Source organism: Pezoporus occidentalis, unplaced genomic scaffold (genome assembly GCF_034315485.1).
Source record: "Pezoporus occidentalis ecotype Australia unplaced genomic scaffold, CSIRO_AGI_Poc_V1 ctg184, whole genome shotgun sequence".
Taxonomy (NCBI): Eukaryota; Metazoa; Chordata; class Aves; order Psittaciformes; family Psittacidae; genus Pezoporus; species Pezoporus occidentalis.
Window position 1 is genome coordinate 706,841 of NW_026913683.1, and position 22,924 is coordinate 729,764.

At 38.8% G+C, this 22,924-nt stretch overlaps 1 long non-coding RNA gene across 1 annotated transcript in view; it reads left to right on the plus strand.

Annotated features, from left to right (window-relative positions):
* The window catches only part of LOC134162251 (uncharacterized), a 155,305-nt gene that overhangs the window by 38,653 nt on the left and 93,728 nt on the right, over positions 1-22,924 (plus strand). The window contains exon 2 of the long non-coding RNA XR_009964267.1: positions 2,062-2,169. This is a non-coding gene — a long non-coding RNA (uncharacterized LOC134162251). The remainder of the gene's footprint in view (positions 1-2,061; positions 2,170-22,924) is intronic.

A 22,924-nucleotide genomic window follows, 5' to 3' on the forward strand; every position in this document is an offset into this window, starting at 1 on the left:
CTGGGTGACATTCAGATGAAGGATTCAAGCAAATGCAGCAGTTTCACCCGGCAGTGCTTTGTGTACCCTTTAGTATTTTACTTCTAAAATCAATGCTCAAAATAAACTAAGTAATTTCTCCCTGAACACAGAGGACCCCAGACTTAGCGATGAAAGGCAGCAAGGGCACCTCATAGCCCAGGCACTGTGCAGCTGATCTCCAGGGCCTGCAAGTCATGAGAACAGGTGTAATGGACTTTGTTCATAGGCAAGTCATCTTTTGAGATTATCTTGAGTAAAAGCTTGTTACTAAGGACAAATACCTCCTAAATTTTATATGGACCTGATGGTTTGTTTGTATGGGCTTCTTTATATATATTTTTTCTTTCCCTTGCACTTGGTTAGGCATCTTTGGCTTCCCAGACTTTCAGATTGGAATGAGACCATAACTTAGGCTTTACCACCTTCTTAATTTGTACCTAATCACTCTTTTTCACTCTAAGTCATCTCTGTGCTAAATAAAAATAAACTGTATGTTAAGTATAGCATAAAACCTTCCGGTACAACCATAATTCGTGCATCCAGCCACAGATTGTGTTATAAATAATTGTTCTTTACTAGACTATTTTCAGCAGTCAGCCTGTAGCTGTATGTTTCCTCAGGAATTGTTCATCGCATTAAAAATTACCACATGGTTAACGAATGTTCTGTTTAGCATTTTCACAAAGAATAATTGACATAGGTGCACAATCAGTGCTGTCTATACTAACTTAAATTTAGCTGCTTCAGCTCTCATTAATGCAAAAAATTGCATGAAATGCTGTATTCTTATGGTGAAAAGCTTAAGAAGTGAAGCACAGTTCTGCTTTTCTGTCTTTTATGTTATGAAAAATAAGTGAGGATTTGTTCTTTGGGGTAGTGAGATGTTTTTGGAGGGCAAAGGTTCTGTTAAAGGAAGCTTTGGACAGGCGCAATACATGACCAAATTTTCAATGAACCTTCAAGGATTTCTTTTTATTTAGTACCATTTAGTTGTGAAATCTGAATTCTATTCCTTGGTCGTAGTGGTTAGTATATTTTAAAACTATAGAAGCTTAATTGTGACTTACGAAAGTCCTTATTTAGGGTAGACTTTTAATTTGATTGCTGTCTGTCCTTCTGTGTAAATAGTCTCTTGGGTATGGATTTTTAAGAGTGCCTGTTCTCCTTTACATTTTACTGTGTGACAATTCCTCTTTACCCATCCTCTCCATCCTCTGAGCAAGCCAAGAGCAGACAATAGATACATACTAATGGAGCTGTGTACTTGCCATCTGTAAGAGCAGCTGCTCTCCTGCATCTGTACAATATGTTGGAACTGAGAGCTTCACTAATCTGCATAATAAGGAGAAGGCTTATCCCACTCTAGCTAATAATTGCAAGCAATCGATGCACTTCATTCCCCCACTGTAGAACACCACAAAGTTTCAATATGTTTACATATTCTCCAGATATGGAGAGGTCAAGCAAAAGAATGGACTGCTCATTCTGCCTCAAACAAACAAACAAAAAAATTCCATTCTCCATCATCTGTGAAACTGTTATCAACAAAACCCTGTTATAGTATTCTTATTTTGCAATTCAGATAGAAAATTAGAAACCTTAAGAAGTGAATTAAAATGTCAGTATATCCTATCAAGCATAGCTTTTAAACTGTCTATAACACTGAGCATCTTAGGTTTGTACTAAGACTCCTCTCTCTAACCCTGACTGTCTTGATTTCCCCACCAAATATAATCCAGATGGAGGAGTGATACAAATTAATTTATTTTGGTACTAATTCATTACAGACAAACACTTGCAGATGATTGTACAAATGTCTTGCTCCTAACTGTTCTGCACATATAGCATGAATTTGAAATTCACAGCCATTTCAGAATGAAAATGATTCCATGATGGGTCCATTCCAATGGGTCCATGATTCCCATACAGACAGAAATGGCTGTAATGCTATATTACACTGAGAAGCAACAGAATGAGAAAGAAAATAGGCTGAGAGCGAGTGATAAGCAGTATTTATTTTCATTTAGTTTACGACACCAGAATGGGATGTATATCTCATCTCTACCAGCATTCTGCAGGCAGCAAGGCTGTGAGCAGAGAAATGATGAGAAAAATTCCATGAAGAAAATAGAAAAGTAAAACTTGAAGGTAAGGGAATATCTGCAATCCTGTACAAGTCATGAAATATAAAAGCTATTCTTGGATTTCTTGTGACCCGGTTGCAATTGTATATTTTCTAATATTGACAATTTACCTTAGATGAAATGCAAGAGACATTTCTGAAAGAAAACTGAATGCAATGCATTTACAGCGTTGAATTAATGTGCAATCACTCTGTACCTTGTTTGTTTTCCTGGAAACAGCAGCAGCCCACAGAAGGTGGGAAAACAAGTCTTCCTTCCCTCCCTCCCTCCCTGAGGAGGATCACGATGTAAGTCACAGTGACTTCTTGAAACCTGCCCTGGTATTCTAACATATTTATAGAGCATGGTGTAATAACTGACTCAAGAACAGTGTTACAATGATCTATGAACTTGTTATGGCTAGCAAAGCTTACAGGCCCCATGCTAATTTTGATATTCTTTTGGTGTACTATTGTAGAGCTAAAAGCAAAGCAAACTTCCTGGAAAACATGTTTTGGTACAGTGCATGCTAGGCAAACAGTTCCACTGTCTGCCAGGTGTGACCTTGAGCAATGTCTCTGCAATAGGCACTGAACTGCAGCGCTATCAATGCTGTTTTGCAGTTAACTGTTCAGAAAGGTATCAGAAGCCCAGTATCGGAGAAGCTTGATGAGTATGATGATTACATGTCTTTTACTTATGTATGTTGTGAACTATGAGTCATAGGAAATAACAGGTTTATAAAAACTTAATGGCAGAATCTCTAAGAAGGGTGCCGTATGGCAAATCACTTGGAAAATGTGAAAAAACTACGCATGTGTGCTATGCAAAGCTGCGTACACCCAAATAACTTGTCAGCTCCCACAGACTAGAATTATTATATTGGGCACAGCCACAGCTATGTTTAGAAGCTGCAATTAGTTTTCTCTAGCCCCAGTAAACCATACTTTTGGTAGGTGAAGGCCATGTGCCTCAGAGGTAGAGGGGCTGAGCAACAGAATGGCCCCTTCAGCAAGAGTCCCCTGTGCACTGGAGCTTGCCTTGAGCACCTTCGCTTCATGCCTGCACTTACCTCTCCCAGCACAGGGAAGTCCTTGTGGCAGCACTTGCAATTTCTGTAGGGCAGGATCATAGAATCATAGAATGGTTTGGGTTGGACTGCACCTTAAGGTCATTTAGTTCCATCCCCCCTGCCATGGTCAGAGACACCTTCCACTAGATCAGGTTGCTCAAAGCCCTGTCCAGCCTGGCCTTGAACACTGCCAGGGATGGGGCAGCCACAGCTTCTCTGGGCACCCTGTGCTTGTGCCTCACCACTGTAAAGCAGCTTCAAAGCAGGAAATGCTGGGAGCTGGGAGTGATTATTTTACTTCTCATGACACCAGTGTGGTTTCTTTCGCGCACTAGTAGCTGGAATCATATAACAATCTCTGAAGTTTAATTTTCAGTCTAGAAGATGCTTATCTTGGAAACACAAACCAAATATGCTCCAAATAATCTTGAAGTTATTATGCTAAAATCAATATATTACTATTTTTAGTTCTTCCAAAAGTCAGGGCTTAAACATGATTTATGATAGTACAGTGTTGGTGATTCTAGAGAACATACTTGTGAGAAGCTGTGTATTTCTGAGTGTGCAGATAACAGATACACAGGAAAAAGAGTGGGGAAGGTCGAACCACTTGTGACAAAAAGGGGATTTTCTGAAGAGTATTAATCAATATTCTGACTCTGGTTCTGGAGCTCAGACAAGCAGCCTTGGCTTTCCCCATCTGTGTCAGTGGGTGTGTAATAGCTCCCAAAACACAATTTGGGGGAATGCATTAAATTAAATGTGTTTTGTTTTTTGTTTCCTCCCCAAATCTGGGGTTTTGTGATGTCTTGGACATGCAGGAAATACACCAGTTTGTCTGCCACATTATCATTTAATATTGCCATTCATACTGCAAGGGAGCACTATGGTTGGTCCTTTTATGTTTCATGCTAGTTTTGTACTCTGAGCTCTACAAAGTGGAAGGAAGCCTGGGAGAAAACTCAGATCCTGAGGATTTGGAGGTAGTGTTGCATACACCCAGCCACCTTTTCACTGCAGTCAGCCTGGCTCTTTGCTCACATAAAAAAGGAAACAGTAGCTCTAATGGGGGAAAAATCAACAAAACCCAGTGACACCCCAGATGTCCACCATCCACTCAGTGACTGGCAAATGCACAGCAGATGGTGTGAGTGCTCCCGGATGTATTTACAGATCAATGTAAAAGTACGTAATAAATAGCCAACAGCAAATGCAAGCCACCTACCTTACTGCTGGTGCCTTGGTGTCACTGATGAGACTGGCCTGACTGGAAACATGGAGGAAGAAAAAAATTGAAGTTACCTGTGCTGAATGACAGATTACCTATTGCGCTTCTTATGTCTTACAAGCTCAAGCCCCTTTTATTCCCAAGGACAAATTCAGAGACTGTTGACTGTGTTAGTCAGTATCATTGCCACCTCCTTCTCTGCAGGTGCAGTGATCTTATTGCAGTCTAAGGCAGGATTTGTCTTTATCCCACCCTCTGTATATATGGAAATGTTGAGTGATGTGCAGTCTCACCAAACCTTGTGGGACTGAAACATGGAAATCACTGTTTGTTTCTCTGCAACAAGTTCTCCTCTCTTCTCCAAAGATGGAAGAAGAAGGGAAAAGTATATTTGGCTTCTTTATTTCCCCATAGAGCAGCAGCAGCGGTTTCACTGAAGCACTGATGGCAGGGACCTATGGCTGAACGCCTGGGTAAGGGACCCAGCCCCTCATACTGTGTCTCACTAAGCTGCGTGCTGAGCAGTGGGGCTTTGCTAAAGCAATGAAGGAGCTCTGCTTTATCAAAGCAGAGTTTTACAGGTTTCCTGGTTTAGAGAAGGTTTGTTATCCCCCAGGGCTAATCAAACAGGAAAAAAAATCAGTAAAACATTTTCCAGTGGTATTATTTTAACAGCCGTAATTATGACATGCTCTGTAAACAAATCTGGGCACTGCATGTCTGCCACCAAAAGGCTCCATAGTCTAAATAAAGGTGTTCTCCTGCGTGAGCAGAAATAACCCCAGTATTCCTCAGCTTGCCTTAAAGCAAAGCAGCTTCTCTTACTTGCCCCTCTTTTCCTTGTCTGGGTTTTGATGCTCAAGTCAGTCATGTCTCCTCCAAAACAAACCACACATAAACTCATACTTGCGAGTAATAAACTTATTACTTGTGAGATGGTTCACATCTGCAAAACACTTCAGTAAAGGCTGGTAGAAATATTATTCTCCCTAAAATTTGGGTTAAAATTTTTGCCCAGTGAAATCAATGGCAACGACCTACTCAGACAAAAAGAAGTATGCCTAGGTGTGGGAATGCTTTGAAGTCCCACAGCTAGCAGATAACCACCAGGAGCACTTTAGAAATAGTCTTCTTTAATAAGTATTTATGAATTCAGCCTTTTTTTCCATTTAGAAATATTTCTGTAGCTAGGGTAAAACTGGAACTTTGTAACTCTCCCACTTTCTCTCAATTTGAAGCTGTTCCTGTGATTCCTCAGTGCCAGTGCAGGAAAAAAGTACTGCGCCACCTCTATTAGCATCTATATTTTAACATCAATGTATTGATAAATTTAGCCTGCTATTGTAGTACTGGCTGAATATTTGTTTGACCTGATAACCTTCCAGAGCTGCTTTCAGACTTCAACTAGGAGGTTTCCAGAGCTGGAGAAACCATTACTCCTTGTAGGAGTTTGATTTATCCTCACTGTTAAAAATTAGCACCATTTGTCTGTTTTAAAATTGTTTGCCTTTAAGTTTAGAACTCTTGCCTAGTTCTTACTAACACCAACACAATAAATTCTATATAGTAACAAGAATATTAATTTTCAATATATTTGGAAGTAATGGATGCTCTTAAGAATAGAGTCATGCAGAAATGAGCAGGTCTCGAGGCAAACTGGTGCAGTGGAGTTTTTGCACTCAGCTTCAGTTGGTCCAGGATTATACTCTTCTGCTCACAGGCATTAGGAGATTAAACCTTTGCTGGATGTTATGATTCTTTCTCTGATAAATATATTTTATGAATTTGGTCATTTTATATTTTGCATTGTATAGAATAAAGATTTAAACCCAGACTCTGGACCTGAAATCTAAACAGAATCAAAGTGACAGAGTCAGGCTGCGCCAAGCCTGGGAGCCTGACATGAGGGAAAAGATGTTGAAAGGAAAAAGAGAGACCAGTGACCAAACCCTGAATCCAGCTGTAGGATAAGTTACTGGAAGGCTCAAATGTCTTCCTTTTCTCTTTCTCTGGATTTTTTGCCTTAAGCTCTCTAAAACAACTTGCATCAACAACTGGGCAATGTTTACTAAGCGAAGCCTTCTCCCAGTTCTTTGATTTCAAAGTTTAAAGCACAGAATATTTCTGTTTGCCTTCCTGCTAACTCCATTCTTAGTGCACTCTTGCATACATGCACAGCTTTTGGTTTTTTATGTGTGTGTGTCTGTATTGACAGGCATTATCTCTTGTGTGTGTTTTAGGTGGGAAAACCTAAATGGACGCGTACAGCAAAATAGGAGAAATGGCACTGCTTTTGGAAGAAAGAAATCTTAATTTTGACCTTGCCGCACACATCCAAAGGCATAATTGTAACACAAGAAATTATACCTAAAGTAATAGCTAAGGCAGCAACATTTACCCAAGGTCCTGGATGGAATTTGCAGCTTCTGTGGCACAGTGCCCTGTTGGTAGGAGCAGCCCTTGCTGGTGCAAGCAGCAGCCACATGTTTCATTAAATTACAGCTATAGTGATCCTGGGTAACCAAATTTGCTGCTCTATTTCAATTTCTCAATTTGCCAAATGAGAATATTGACACTTCCATTACAGAAGGAGAATGGAGTTAAAGATTCCAGTGATACAGTGCTCTGAATTTATAAAGCGTCAAACCATGCCAAATATTGTTATTAGTAGAAGTCTGTATTTATAAGATTAAATTTATTTACTGGAAATTACACATTTTTTATAAGGCCACGGAAAGTCTCCTGTGAAACCATGGACAGTGTTAAAATCCCTCTACTAGGCCAGTATGGATTATTCTCAAAAAGAGAAATTGATATGAGCCATGTGATACCTCTATATATCCAGCTATCTGGATGTAATTTTGTGTCTGTAATTCCTGTTTTATTTTTCTTTTGCCTTCCAGTAAAAATCAGAAGCTATCACAATTTCTCCTATCAACAGTATCGATGTTGTATCTTCTATAGAGTACATGTCATTTTTAAAGACGTTCCTCTGTGTCCAGACATGATGTCCCTGACTGAATATCCAGGTCAGATGCAGGATAGTGAATGGTCCTGAACAGGGCACAGAAGCTGAATTTTAGGTGAAAGAGTGATGTACCCGCAGGATATAGCAGCCAGGGTTAATTATTTTGCCCTGAGCTCCTGGCAACCCAATTTAGACAGCAACAGGTAGTTCAAAGCCAGCCTAACAGTAGTAGAGTAAATATGTCACCCATTACTGATCCTGTGCTGAAAAAATATCTCCAGATGTGCTTCATATGTCCTGACATCTTTTGCACAAAAGTCTACTGACTCGGGCTGTGTGTAAGAAAATACAGTTTGTAACATACTCTTATTAAAACAGAAGAAAGTGAACAAACACAATTATGTACACAAATAAGTCTGTCATTGCCTACATCAAATACCTAATGAAAATGTAGTCTGAAACTAGCAGCTTTGAAAAGACAGCTGCTTCTGTGCACTTTTAAAGTTATTTAGCTTTTCCTTCGCTGTGTGTTATAATTATTTGCTCTCTTTGAAAAACATGCAGCAAGGGAGTCTATTTTCAGTTCTATGATAAGTGGCGTGTGCTTACCCACAGGAATGTGGGCAAATCCTTGTATTGGTGTGGGAGGAGGTTTGCACTCAGAAGACCAGTGAAAATTCTTGGTTTAAAAAATGTTAATACTGCTTCTAACAGCAACAAAAATCAGATCTTGCTTTTCACTTGGAGCAAGGGAAAAAAATACGGAAGGTGAGAAAGACTCAAAGATATTGAATAATTGGTAAAGTCAAATTACATTTTAAATGTATTGGGTCTTCTGCCTATAAATGCAATGGACCATTTTTTTCCTCTCATTTGCATCATTATCATGCCAGCTGAAATAAATGATATTCCCCTTTTTAGTCTATGACATTGTAGTGATGCCATTTCACACATCTAAGTGGGAGCACATTTTGCTTGAATAAGCCTATTAAAGAAATTCCTTGTTTTTGTTGTACCAATGTATGCTGCATGTGACAGCACAGCAGGTGGCTATATCGAGGTGAACTCTAATTAATTCAAATCAAAAAGTGAGAGAACCAGATAACAGGCTCTACAATTAGCAAATTACATCAAGTGTGTGCAAGTATCTATCAGCAAGTAGCTGCCTGACCATTGTGTCTTAGTGTGAAATCCAGCCAATTCAAGACCATAGTGAGTGCTTCTCCAAGTGATAAACCAAAGGGAGCCGAGGGGTGATTTCCCAGTGCTGCCACCACTTTCCAGCTGGACCCTTCGAGCCTTTCTGTCACACTAGGGCTAGGTGCCAAGCGGAGCAAAGAGCCTGGGCTTTGACCCGGGCTGCACTGAGTGGTGGTCTGTGGAGTCATTGTGACCACCCATTTTATTAGGAAATAAAATAGCAAATAATAATAGGAAATAAAATGGGTGGTCTTCTTACCTCCTTGTTATTAGAGTGTCCTGAGCTGTACAATGTATTTATGAATAGTGCAGCCTTACACCTACTTTTAAAAGCTGTGCTGTGAGTATTTCACTGTGCTTTTCAAAGCAGCTATAAAACATAGGAAGGGCTTAGGGGAAAAAGATTCTGCTCCCACCATAAATCAAAAGTGAGCAGACAAAGGTCAAAATACCAAAAGCCACAAGAACATTAACACTTAGGATATAAAGATTTCCGAAGAAACTAATGCCTGCTCTTTCCTCAGATAAAGCAGACACCTTATCTTTGGGAGTTTACAAAATGGAGCCAAGCTATACAACTAACCACTTAACTAAACCAAGGCCTGGATCTTTTAGCAGTCTGCAGTCATTAAAGCTCTCAGAAAGTCTCCCAGGAGCCAATATGCTTGCTTAAGTATATGCTGTAAAAGGTCCCTGAGATTTACAAGGAACTGCTCCATGCTAAGCTAGGCACCATCTGATAAACAAGCAATTTTAGCTTCAGGCTAAACGATGCTCTTTGAGGCTTTGATTTACAATGCTACAGATGATATATTTGTAGTTCTAGGATAGGTTCTGCTGTGGACCTGCTGTGATTACTCATCCATGAACCAAGTTAGGGCTCAGATTTTCAACTAGGAGGTCAGACAATTGTGAGCAGAGCAAGAAATGTTTGATAAGGTTTATTTAGATGCTAACCACATTAAAAAAGAATAAATTAAGCAAACAGGTGAACAATTCTTAAGCCTTCTAGGGACCAAGCCTGGTTTTATTTTATTTTTTGATAGCTTGATCTTACATGTATTTTGAGTGAAAAAGATACGAAACTAAGTCCCAAATTGACTTTCTGGACTAATTTTACTTTCATTAGACTATCTTTTGAAAAGAGCAATGCACTTAGCTTGACACCTTAAAATAGAAAATCTAACATGGATCTTATAAAATTTCTCAATCCTGTTCTACTTTCCCCCAACATCTAAAAAACATCAAAAAAAAAACCAGCACAGGAGAAATCATAAACTTCAGAAATTTAGATTAAAACCCCAGACAGCCTTAGGGGAAAGCAAGCAAGCAATCAAGCAGAACTTAGCAACTCACAAACTTGTTGCTTTCATAGTTTTTTTCACTGATCCAAGACGTATGGGCCCAATCCTGCACACTGCTGCGTGCCTTCTGAAAAGTGGCAAGTAGTCTCAAGTGCTATTAAAAGCAGGGATTTTATTTTAGATTTTTCTCTAACTTTGCTCTCAGGAATACACAATTCATGGAGTATAAGAAGGTGTGATTTTAACCTTGCCACTGCAAATATTAGGGTACTTTTATTCCTCCAGAAAACAGCACAGATCAAATATTGTTAAAAGTAGATTAAACACAAAAGTTTTAGTTCAAGAGAAAACCCCACATTAATTTATTGATTTTAAATAAAATTTGCATGTTTTGAAATTTTGAAATTGTTTTCTGTAACACTCATTGTTGATCTTGCCTATTTAATATGTCACTGGAAAAGTCTGGAAAAGGCTTTTTTGTTATCAGAAAATCTGTAGACGAATTTTAAATGTGCACCTACATTTTTGCTCTTTTCTCTAGGTGGCTTTCAAATGTAAAGTTCAGACTTATGAAAACTGTGGATCTGAAAATTTTCAAAAATGCTTTGTTTTTAAAGGCTAGTTTGCAAAACTGCTTTTAAATGCACAATTTTCTTTCACTTTAAAACCTACCCATGCTTGGCTTCTTTAAATACTTAGTCCACAAAGCCCATTGTGTTGGAAGCATAGCATGCCCCGAATTCTCACCACCTTGGCTTCTTGTAAAGTTTAACTGAATTTATATTGAGGTTTATGAAATCATTATGATTTCATAATGCAAAGAAGGCATTTATCAAATGAGCATATGACGGAAAGCAAACAAAACATGTTGTTTCAGAAAGCCTCTGGGACTCAGCAACTGCAGAAGGGGATCTTGCCAGCTGTACCGGTGTTTTCCTATGGGGGGGGGGGGAGGAAATACATAAAAAGCTGTTTTCATTTTTTGCAAATACGGTGCAAGATGTGCATGTGGCAGTCGAGATACTCAGGTATTACATGTGTTGTATTATGTGACATCAATTAAATTCAGAGACACGGTGCTTGTTTAAATATCAGTGAAGGATTATATGCAGTGTCTGGAAATTGTTAGGAATCGCAGTTGCAGTCACATTAGTATCAATAGCTGGAGTTAAGGCTCCAAACTGTGTTATAAAGCACTATCTTTAATCATTTTCTGCAACTCTGTTCAGATTCAAATTTAGAGTACAATGTTTTTGTTGGAATCTCCTTAGTACAGTTAAATCTGGCCTGTGAACTGAAGAAATAATGTGGTTTTGTTGAATGCCAGCTGGTTGGTGCCATCCCTTAGGTAAGAAGGCAATACCTGTTCACAGTCTAGATACAAGTAATTAAGTCCTGCATTTTCTGCAGGTATTGCATGTGATATAAACCAAATTCTATCAGGAGCCCGATAATGCAGATATCTCATGGGAGGATGCAACTTCAAAAAGCTCCCTATTAAAATTTTAACAACTTCAAGAAAATTACTTTTAATTGAAGCAACTCAGAGGCCGTGCATTGGCCACCTTCCAGGGGGTGCGCTTGTGTCATTCCAAGTGACATGAATGAGACTTGCAGATTTGCAATGAATGGTCAAGAGAGAGGGGGATGTTAGGTATGTGAAATACAATATCAAGGTTCAATTAGCAATGTAAAAGGACACTTAAAAGGAGCTTAACTTTTAAAGTAGTACATAGCATCACTACTTGTGTTCTTCTTTTGGTTTCAAGGCTTTACATAAAGCTAAATCCAATTTCTTTAATGACAGGAATGCTAGTAGAAAAATAAATAACTTATAAACCAACCACAGCTTTTATTATCATAATTTTTTTATCTATTCCTTTATAGAGAGGGACTCCGTGGGAGGAGGTTTTCTAAGAGTACAGTAAATTCTACATGAGTTTCTGTGTTAAGAAGGTAAAACCAATAAAGGCTGGCAGACGTGCAGGACAGGTACAAGCAATTTAACAGAGGGGGAGGTATGTTTTTTAGCAGCCTTGCTGCTCAGCTGGGATTTTCAGCTGCTTTAAAGCCAGGTGTGTAGTCTCTCAGGTCAGGACACCAGTGATGCTAGCATGGAGGACTTGAACCAGGCTGACAGCTGGAGTGGATGCAGAAATGGTGAGATGCAGCTATTAGCATCACAGCTACGACCATCCTCTATCTCAGCAGCCAAGTGCAGGTGAGAGCAGGTCTCACAGGTAAAGACCCAGATTGTCCTCTGCTGATCAGAGGAGCTCCTAATAGCTAGTCCAAGCAGTGAAGAGAGGCAGAAGTCCTCTGCTCCTTGCCTGTTCCCCTCCTACCATGAGCCCTCTGCCCTGTGGGTGGGGAGCTTGGGCTCTGTTGTCTTTTCTTCAGATGCCTGTTCTTGCCACAGGCTGCATGGACAGGGGACCAGCAGAAATATTTTACTCCCCCTTTTATTCTGGACCCATTAATGCCTTTATTGCTGCTCCCAGGCTGTGTGTATTGTTTTTTCATCACCAGGAGCCTCTCCATCCAGTGTCAGGATATTGGACTGGCAAACCAAGAGCGTGTGGTTTTCCCCTGCTCAGTTTTTGGGGTTTTCTGACCACTGGAGCTTGGTGTTTGAGATCTTCTGGCCTTGTTTTAGCTATCAAGGTCAGATGAATGTGGAATCTGAATCTTCATGAATATCATTATGCCCCAGAATTTTCCCAAATTCTGCATGCTGGGACCTTTTCAGATCCTTTGCAAGGCTACTCATCTTGAAAAATAAAATAAATTGGTAAATCTCCATTCCAATTGCAGAAGATAGAATCTAGGCAGCTCACAAAAAAGTGAAAATATGCAAAGTAAACAGATTGTTTCTGACAGTAACAACCCTGCGATTGCATAAAGCATCATCAAATTGCAACATGCACGTATTAAGCTTTGAGAACAACTGAATTCACAGTGACACATTCTCAGCTCTTGAATTCATTATCACACCTGCTCAGCTTGGCGATTTGCAGTATCGTACCTTGTTCTCAAAGGTGGCCTCCAAAGGAGTGCTATATTATCAAGGTAATCTCATTTGGGTTCAATTCTCTGAATTTCTTTCTGAATTTCTTTCTTTCTGTATGGAGAATTGTAGCAAGGGCAGGGCAAAAGGGTGCCAAATAGAGGTAAATATATGCAACTCTTCTTTGGGTGCTGCCATCTGGAAAGATGCCCATAGCAGGTCTATAAGTGCTGCTGAAAAGAGATTGGAAAATGGGAGCGTACTGCGGTGCCATCATATCGTGCTGTAACTCTGGCTGTAGAGAGCCCAGCTGAGCCGATCCAAGTGCACATTTCCCTCTGTAATTTAGAACAGTTAGCTTTATTAAATAGAAGTTCCTAGGAAAAAAACAAAACTAAACCCAAAAATCTGATTTATTGGGCAAATAGCAAGAGCTAATCACCAGAGAAGAAGCTTTTTAAAACAAAACAAAGGAATTCTTCTGGGCATAGCAGCTGAGCTGCCAGCCCCCTAATAAACACAGTCATCCAAGTACAAAGAAATCCATATTTCATGACAGTGCTACAGTTTTGATCCTGGACTTTTTGCTAGGGATTTTTTAAGTCAACATGGTAATGGATACTCTTACGGGCTATTATTTTTAATAGTCTAATATATTAATGTGCTGTAGAATTTAAAGTGTGTTTAATTGCTGTGACTTCTGTAGTTCTACCGGTAGTCTATTGAAGTATTTTCCCACTTATTTTAACAAAACATATATGCAAAGACTTATACTTTACGTTTGTCAGTAGATGTCATTAATGTGTATATAAATAATTTTATATGGTTGACTTTTCCAGAAGTAGTTATTGTTGTTATGGTTAGAATGTGAGTGTTCCCTTGTAATAGTATTTATTTAAGGTCAGAATTAACGTTATGCTGCAATGCAATATGTTGTTTATAAAGCAGATGTATATTGAACCTGCACACTATTTATTGTGTATTTATATCCATTTCCTTGATTTTATGTAATTGATACTTGGAGATGAGACAGTTGATATATTTATGAAAAATACTTGAAGCTGTTAAAGGGTTTTCATTTTTTGTTTGTTTTGGTTCACTCTAATGTGTTTTTTTACCCATTTCATTTTCTCATTTCTCACATATGTACTAAAGTACATTTTTTCCAATAAGAAAACTTTTTCCTTTCATGAAAGGCTCCATGTCATTATAGTAAACGGCTGCAGCATAGTCAATGCCAAAAATGGCTGGGAACTGACAGACAGATCTGCAGTGCAAGATCTGTCAAGGTCTTGCAGAAGCAGCTGGACAGAGAGGAGTCACCCAAGCCACCTCTCAGAGGGGGCATTGGAGTGCAGCAATCTCTTGCACTGCAGGGATGTGTGTGAGCAGTGCAGCATCTGAAAGCAGTCATCTTCTGTCTTTAAAACAAACCCCTCCTGCTGCTGCTTCCACTCTTTCACACACTTATATACATGGGAGGGAGCATACAGATTAAAAATCATGATGAATTAAAAAAAGAAAAATGATATGAAGACTTCTCATCTGTATTTCAGAGAAGAGTGTTGCAGTCCTATTAAATTTCACATTTTCAGTGCAACTGTCTTGCTCAAAAATGCAGATTAAACCGTTATCAGGTTGTGACACTGTTTCATACCCGATTTCTGTTCAAATCGCTAGTCCTGTTTGTTTTTTCTTTCTATAAACCAAGTATCTCCATTTTCAGACATAAAAGGAGAGAAGCAATAGAGACACATATAGAAAATTTTGCCTTTAATTCCATGCTATAAGAAAATATGCCTGCCTATACAACAGTCCATGCCAGTTTCAAGATGTAAGTACATTTGGATCATGTTGTTAAGTGGGTCTGTATTTTGTATTTCATAGGGATAGTAGTACTATGACAGTCACTTTAGCCAGCTTTTTAACGAGACTGGTCTTTATGCCTTAGGATTGTAGGCAAGGCTAGGAGCGTTACACTACTGCAAGACATCCTCATGAAACTTCCACCTGCAGTCAGCTTTAGAGTTAGAAGTGGTCATCTGCTTCTGTGGTCTTCACTGCAACCAAAGGCTCTAAACAGCTCCTGGGAATAAAATCTTCTTGCGCACAGGTCCTGCCTAGTTGCAGCTCATTATCACACAGTAATGTTGATCACATCTTCTTACCCTTAATGATAAACAAATAGAGATCCAGATATACACTGCTCTGCTTTGTCACTACCTTTACATTATATACAGGATCGTAGAACGGTTTGGGTTGGAAAGGACCTTAAGATCACCTAGTTCCAACCCCCCTGCATGGGCAGGAATGCCTCACCTTGGACCATGTCACCCAAGGCTCTGTCCAACCTGGCCTTGAGCACTGATAGGGATGGAGCATATATCACCATGTATATCTGTCTGTCAACAAATACGTTTTACTACAAATGTTCCTGATATTTGTGTATTGAGATATATTTTCATATAAATGTGTAAGAAGGCCATTTGTATACTTACAGGCAAATGGGGTTTGCATTTATTACAGCATTTCTATTCCTATTAGAATTCAAGAGGTTTTTTTTTATTGTATTCACAGGGTCTGCAGTGAACTGTTTTAGTCCTTGATTTAAATGATTATCAGCAATAATTGCATTTCTAAAGCAGTAATACTTGAGTAAAAAGACTTAGAAAGAATGCAGCACAATATGGACTATATTTTGGGACTATTTCTCACAGAAATGCTTCTTTAAGCTTTGGGCCAACGTTGATCTCACATTACTGCAGGTATGTTATAGTGTAATAAGGTTAAATCTGTGATTTAGCCTCCCTTACCATTGCTTTAGAAGCAAACATATACTTATATACCTTCATGCAAGGTTTGTTATACTGAGATGCTCATCTCCACAAACAGTGGTATGCTAGAGCAGAGGATGGCTGACACAGCTCCTAACGTGCCTGCAGCAGCTTGAGAAAAGCTGCAATGGTCCCAGATGCAGATAGGGATGCTCAGCAACCCTAAGGGGAGGCAGGAGAGCAGCTGGGTGTATGGCATGGCACTTGGAGCAGGTGCATTGCATTACCATCATCACAAGCCATATAATGGCTTGGGAAGGGGCAGGAGAGTTGGTTTCTTCAGGTTTGGTGTTGCTGTGGTGGTGGGTGGTTTGTGTCTTTGCGTTGGTTTTCAGGTATTTGCTTATTTAAAGTCTTCTGATCTGATTCTTTGTTCACAGGTTTGTTATGGTGGTGGCTGTGAAGGGTGCTTTGTCAAATACTTTCTTTTGGATTAGTGTGGGGCCTGTTCTTTAATCCCTGTAGGGCTTGAGAGGCTATGTCTCTTCTGGATCTGCTGGAAGAAGAGTGGGAATTTGTGCTTTTTCCATCAGGAGATGTTTCACTTCTTTTCTCTCTTGGGCATCTTGTAGTTGTGGTTTTGTAGTGTGGTTTTTATCGCTGGTTGGGTAGGTACCAAGTGCAGCATTGCTGGTGGATGAGCATACTCCAAATATTCTCTGCCCAGGGAGTTAAAAACCAGTGTTGCTGTATTTTTCTGTGTATCCCTATTGTGACTGTGTTACTGTCATTGTAGGGTTGAGACCAGTACTCAAAGAAACTGCTTGTATGCCAAAGAAATCAGGGTAAAGTCTGACTGACAAAGCTCAATTAAGAAATCTCAATGCAATGGTGTGAAATAAGACTATAGCCTAGGAAACAAATACAGCTGCTCTAAATGACTAGTTGTCATGAAATAACTAATACTAATGTTATTAGTTGTTATAAAAGAAGTCCCACCTGTTTTCTTGCTAGTTTAAATTCACTGGCTTCTTTAGATCCCATTCTAATTTACCCAATACCGAAACTCTCCCTTTGTAGCTATGTCTGTGCTGAATTTTCTGCCACCTGAGTGGTTGCATGCTGGTGCAACTGTACTGTACACTGCAGACGAGGAAAGCTGCAGTTTGTGTTGATGAAGTTCAATGTGATTTTGAGCAGGAGGTCAAGTTTGATGATGGTCATGGTTGCTCCCTCTGTCTTTGCCTCAAGTTTGCGCTGAGTTATCTATGTCAATGACTGGATGCCAGTTGCTACAATGGAGAGAGTTCCTAGAGTATATTAGGTTTAAGTCTTGTCTTTGATTTTGAAGAAGGCAGTTCCTTTTAGTCAGAGATTGAAAAGCCTCTGTGTCCTTTTTTCCTGCTATTGCATGCTGCTGTTACTTTGAATATTTAATTATATATATATATTTTTAATGTGCAGTAGACAGAGTTATGAAGAAGGGAAATGAGAAGCACTTCTGTTGGGTAACATAAAACTCATGTCTGGTACTAGGATAAATGAATGTGGTGGGTAATATAGTCTGAATTCTTCTACCTTGTATTTTTTTTAGACTTCCTGTAGTAACTTATACAAAAATAAGTAAAATTTATCTGCCAGTCATGAACGCACAATTGAAAATATGCTGTCTCAAGGAAGCTCTTCTGATGTTTGTTATTCAGTGACTATAAATGCTGGTTCAGGTTCTTTTCAAAAAATGAAAGTGAAGTTAAAACTGCAGACCTGCAAAGCTGGAAAAGTGGGGCTTTCCTCTTTCTTCCTCTCATAAATGTGCTTATAAACCAAGTAAATACATGGTTGTTCATCTGAAATGAGAACATATTTGATGTTATCTTTTTTTGAAAGGGTTTGACTAACCTGGCAGTACTTAGTTCACTGAATAGCAGCAAAGTGCATTGTACTCTTTGAAAAAGTGACAAAAGTACATGCCTTTTATGACTTTTATTAATAACTAGCTTATATTTATTGTTCAATATGAATTTAGTATAGGATATTATGTTATTTTAATTTTAGCTCTGCTATGGTTGCTGTTTAGTTTTCCTATATTTTCTCTCCTGAATATTCTTAAAAGAGGCTTATTATGAAGAAATGGTTTTGACCCTTATACTATGTATTGGTGAGTGGAGGGAGTGGGAAGAAACACGATGAAGTCCTCAGTGTGAACCTGAATAATGCACAGATTTTAAACAGAAGGGGTTTCAGTTTACCGTCCTTGTGGTCCTTTCCCATTGACTCTACCACTGGCAAAGTCAGGGGCAGATTTGATATCAGCTACAGAAACTCAAAATTGACCTGTAAGTCCTCCTTTCCAGTAGATTATCTACTACCATCTGGTGCTTTTAGGTGATGTTGCTTGAAGCCCCTTAGATGTTTATGCATGCACAGTTTTTGCATCCAAAGTGTTTTGCTGTCTTAAAGAATGAGGTAGGGAAGCCACAGAAGAAACTTAAGGACTCACATGTGTCTTTTGTAGGTCAAGGGGAGGTGTTGAGGGGTGGCTGAGGCTTCATAAAGAAGGGGCTTGAGCTGGACACCTGGGTCCCTTGAGTATTATAGCTGGATATCAGATTGTACAGTCAGGATGTAACAGAGGCAGTTATGCCCCCAGCTCCAGTCCTGCTGGAAATTGGGAATCAGTCCTGAAACTGATTTTTATGTGATTGATGGTAATGATAGTAATTGCTAACGGTGAGATGAGGTTAATGCTCCCAAACACTTGTGATTTCAAGTGTGGGGGACTGATGTTATCCCCTTGAGGGTATTGATAAAGAAGGGATTCCTTTCACTTTCAGGTATTTGATGTGAAACTATATTAATTTAAAGAAGCCAGTAGAGTTTTAGATTTGTCAAGTGCTGTATGCTGCAAGGTGTTAATTTCTACTTTGTAGTTGAGCATCAATGAAATATTGACAATGTGTAGTAGAAATTTGTGGTCAGGTTTTAGGTGATGGCTGAAATTTTTTTATCACAGAGCAGAAGAGCCTTGGAGATTAAGAATGCATGATTTGGGTAAAGACTTCAATAGGCAGTTTTCCTTGAGGTGTTACGTAGAACCGTTTTTCAGTTTTAGGCATGTTTTAAGCAGCTTCAGGGCAGTCATGCTATGACTCATCATAGCTTAGTGAGTTGCAATGTAACATATAATCAGTTATATTCAGATTAATGGCTTGATTAAATTAGGAAAAGTATGCATACACTGCATTTTAAACTATTTTAAAATAGTAGTGTATAGTAATGAACTAAGCTAGTCTCTTGTATTACCTGCCTTATTAGAGTAATAATGTGCATATCTTGTTTTGCAGTATAGTTACAAACACTTTTTGACACGTAAATTCACTCATATTCTGCATGCTCCTATTGATTTTTACAAAGAGAATTGGTTCATTTGACCTACCTTTTTTTTTTCTTGTTTTGTTTTCAAGAAAATCAATATAATAAAGTAATTCTTTCCTGCTCTCCTCTTCTTCACTAAGCTCTTTTGAAAACAGTCAGAAAATGTCTTCCCTTCAATTATTTCAGACTTGTTTGCATTAAATCCTTTCAAAGGAGCCCATGTAAATGTGCTTTTTTAATCGGGATGTCTCCCTGTGATATAAGCTAAATAAAATTTTGTGTTTAAGATGAGTAAGAACCAGTTATGGAGAAAATTGTTCAATATATGTTTCATCCTGATTTCTTTTCATGCAAAACCTGCTCCAGTTCTAAAGTAGGATAGGAGTTTGATGCAATATGCATAATTCATGTTTTCGGCCTTCTGTCTGCCCTTCTTTTTCTGGAATCCTACATATTTAGATTAGGTAAAATTATTCTTGCCTCCTATGAAAACAGTTTGTTGTCAACCAATACGAAGCAACATATAACATAGACTACTTAGGGCAAAGTGCTGTTCTTGGATCTGCATGACAAATGCCGACTTCAGCATTATTTTAGAGTTCCGTACGTTTAGGAAGATTACGATAACAGCGTTGTGAACAGAATTTCTCTGTTGTAGTAATTAATCTCTCTTTTAATAGAGGTTGAGGTGACTTAATATAGCTATTCTAGAAGTTTTGCCAACTGACAGTTGTGATTACAGTCGAATTTAGCTATTGCTCACTACTGGTTAAAAATCATCTGCTGGCTCTATGGCTCAGATATCATTTATGCAGCCAAAAGCCATTTTCTGCTGCTGAGCAGGAGCCTTGCTTGTGCTGACACATTGCTTCATATGGAGGATCAGACTGAGGTTATTGTGCTGTAGTGTGGATAAAGGAATGAGGCAGTTCCCTACCTCTGACAGCCATTTGGTTGCCCTTAAGGGTCCTTACTAGCTGGGGAGAGCGAGACAGCTGGGACTTCTCTTTGCAGAGCAAGATGTTTTCTCCCACGCAATGTAGAGGTCTTGTTTAGGAAGTTCACCTCTGTATCAATCTAGGTGTAGTGGTCTAGTGATGACTTCTTAGAAAGAATGGGATACTTTGCACCACCTTGACAATGCTTAGCAGTATTTCTGTTACAACGGAAACTCAGTGGCATCAGCAAAAGTACCAGAAATGAGACTGTGTAGCGTATCAGACAGCTTTGATACTCATTGCATGAGCTCTGATACAGAGTCTGTTGTATGTGGTTTAAATCCAGTTTTCTGTTATGTATTTCCATTATTGTAAAATCCTTATAATTATATTTTTGAGATTTCCCAACAAAGTATGTTAGGTCTCATAATCCTTCAAGGCTGCAGTTTAGAACAACATGCCTCTGAGCTACTGAAATTTGAGCAAGTCAAATATGATTTACCAAATGAAAAACTGTAAAATTTGGCATTACCACTCTTTGAAAAACAGTGTGCTTGTTTTTCATACTTTTTCAGCGATCTGGAGGCACAGAGAGCAAAACTCTTAATGAGAAACATTGTATCAGATCTTGTCCAATTCAAATGTCGTCATGTGAGATGCTACCATACTAAAGAAAAGTAGTTGAATTTGATTGAAAATAAATGTTTACTATTAAAATGCTTTATGGCTCTGACATCAAAAGGGTATTATTATTTCAATAATAAAAGATTGCAAAAAGACCAAGGTAAAAAATGGACTCTTGGTTTTGGGAATTTAAACCCTCACCTTCATTTGTGATTCAACTGGTGATAATGTTGTTCAAGCTTACCAGCAAATGTAGAAGTTGAACTTTTTTTTTATATGGTACCATTTTAATCAGATTTTTGAACTAAACTATTCCAAATTATTCCCAAAGGGAAATAGTTATTAAACATTAATGAATACCCTTATTTCACTTAAGTCTTTTCCTGGTGCAATTTTGTGAAATCACAATTAATATACTTAAATGCTTTGATTAGTGTAGTTGTCTTTTTTTTGATTGGAAGGAACTTTGCGGAGTCCTCAATTTTGTCCCATTGTAGCTTTGAAATGGCAGAATTGACTAGAGTTCTTATGTGTGACAGGGTTTAAATCATGACATATTGTCAGTCTGTTATTTAAATATAAAAATAAATCCCTCCCAGTCAAGAAATTATAAATTACTTTATTTCTTTTTTTTTTGTTAAGTCTTTTGTGTCTTTCAGGTGTTTTTTGGGTCATTATTTTAATCCATAACTATAGAGTTCTAAGTTAGAACAGCCACAATAAAGGTAAATTTATCATGAAATATTTCCATACTGAAGCTTTATGTAAAATATTGGACTGCTCATGCAGCTGAATGTTTGAAGCCCTATTTTAGAGGGAATAATTCAGATTCTTCCAATTGTTTACAGTGAGGTGGAGAGCTGCTGGACGTGCTGCTTGGCTGCGCAGACAGCAATGGGAGCTGAGCTTCAAGGCTGGAAGTGAGTTTTTGTGCAGATGCACCTGCAAGGTAACCATAACTTGACTAAATTCATTCCAATTTATGTTTGTAGGAAGAAATTTTAGATCAAGGAGAATTCCTGCACTTGCAAAAGAAAAGAAAATTTTTCTTCCCATGCCCAGGTACTGTAGCTGCTCTGAGTTTCATGTGCTGCAGTCTGGGGCTTGGAAATACCTCTGGAGAGACTTTCCACTCTTAAATGTGGAATTTCCCTCCATCCTTCTGAAAATACTTACTGAAAGACAGGAATTGGTCCCCGATGGTTAATTCACTGTCGAAGACAATGCAAGCCCATCTTTCCCAAACAGTTTTTATTTACCCATGCTATTACTTGGAAAGAATAATACTGTGAATGCCACTTCCCCCAAATGTCCACTGCTTCGGTATAGATCCAAAACCTATAAATTTGTTTTAGAAACTCCTATGCATGAACGATGTTTGGCTTTTGCCTGCAGTTACTTAACTGTCCCAGAAAGTGCAATAATTGCTTAGCACTAGGACTGTATCAACTGTTTTGATGTGTTTTGCTATTTACTTTGACTGCAAGGTCCAAATTCCTTATGTTAGTCTCTGCTGTGTAACCCTTCCCAGCTGAGGTCAGGATTGCTGTTCTTTTTCTGCCTTGACCCCATAATTGCCTTTGACCGCACTTGACTGTCATCTTGCAACTGTCTTACAGTAATAATGACCTCTATGCAGGTCTTTGAGATGCTGTGCCTAGTGTCTGTGTCTAAGGCTTGGTTCCTGGCTCTATCACTGCTTTCAGGGGATAGTTTGTGGCCGTTGACTTGTCATGGACTCTTGAATTCCATGAACTGCATGGTGACTTTCCCACCTATGTGCCTGTTAGTGTGTCTTCCTAATCAATACTTCTCTCTGTGATAGAAACCAGAGAGGTAGAGAGAAACTTAATATATTAAGTTATGCTCTTTATACAGATCTTCTGAAAGATACTGCCTTCATCATGGGAGTCTGTAGCCAGAGTACCACTGGAAGACACAAAATATGACAGGTGATTAAATCATGGCACGTACACACTGAAAAGCTGCTAATAATTCCAGGCTTTCATCACAGTGTGAATATTAAAATATAGATTTTTTTTACATAAATTTATGTTTTCAGAAATATCTTCGTGATTATTTCAGTCTTCCACCTCCAGCATTACACATCTAATCAGAAAGCACATCAGATGAGGTTTAAAAAGGGGAAGATAAATGTTTGGGTTTGCATGGGAGTGGTTAGAAGCTGGCTGAATGGAGTAAGAGTTTGTCAAACAAGATGAATGTATGGGAGAAGCTTGTTCTCTGCAGCAGGAAGAGAATGGGGGAGAGAGCTGGGGCAGTATATATG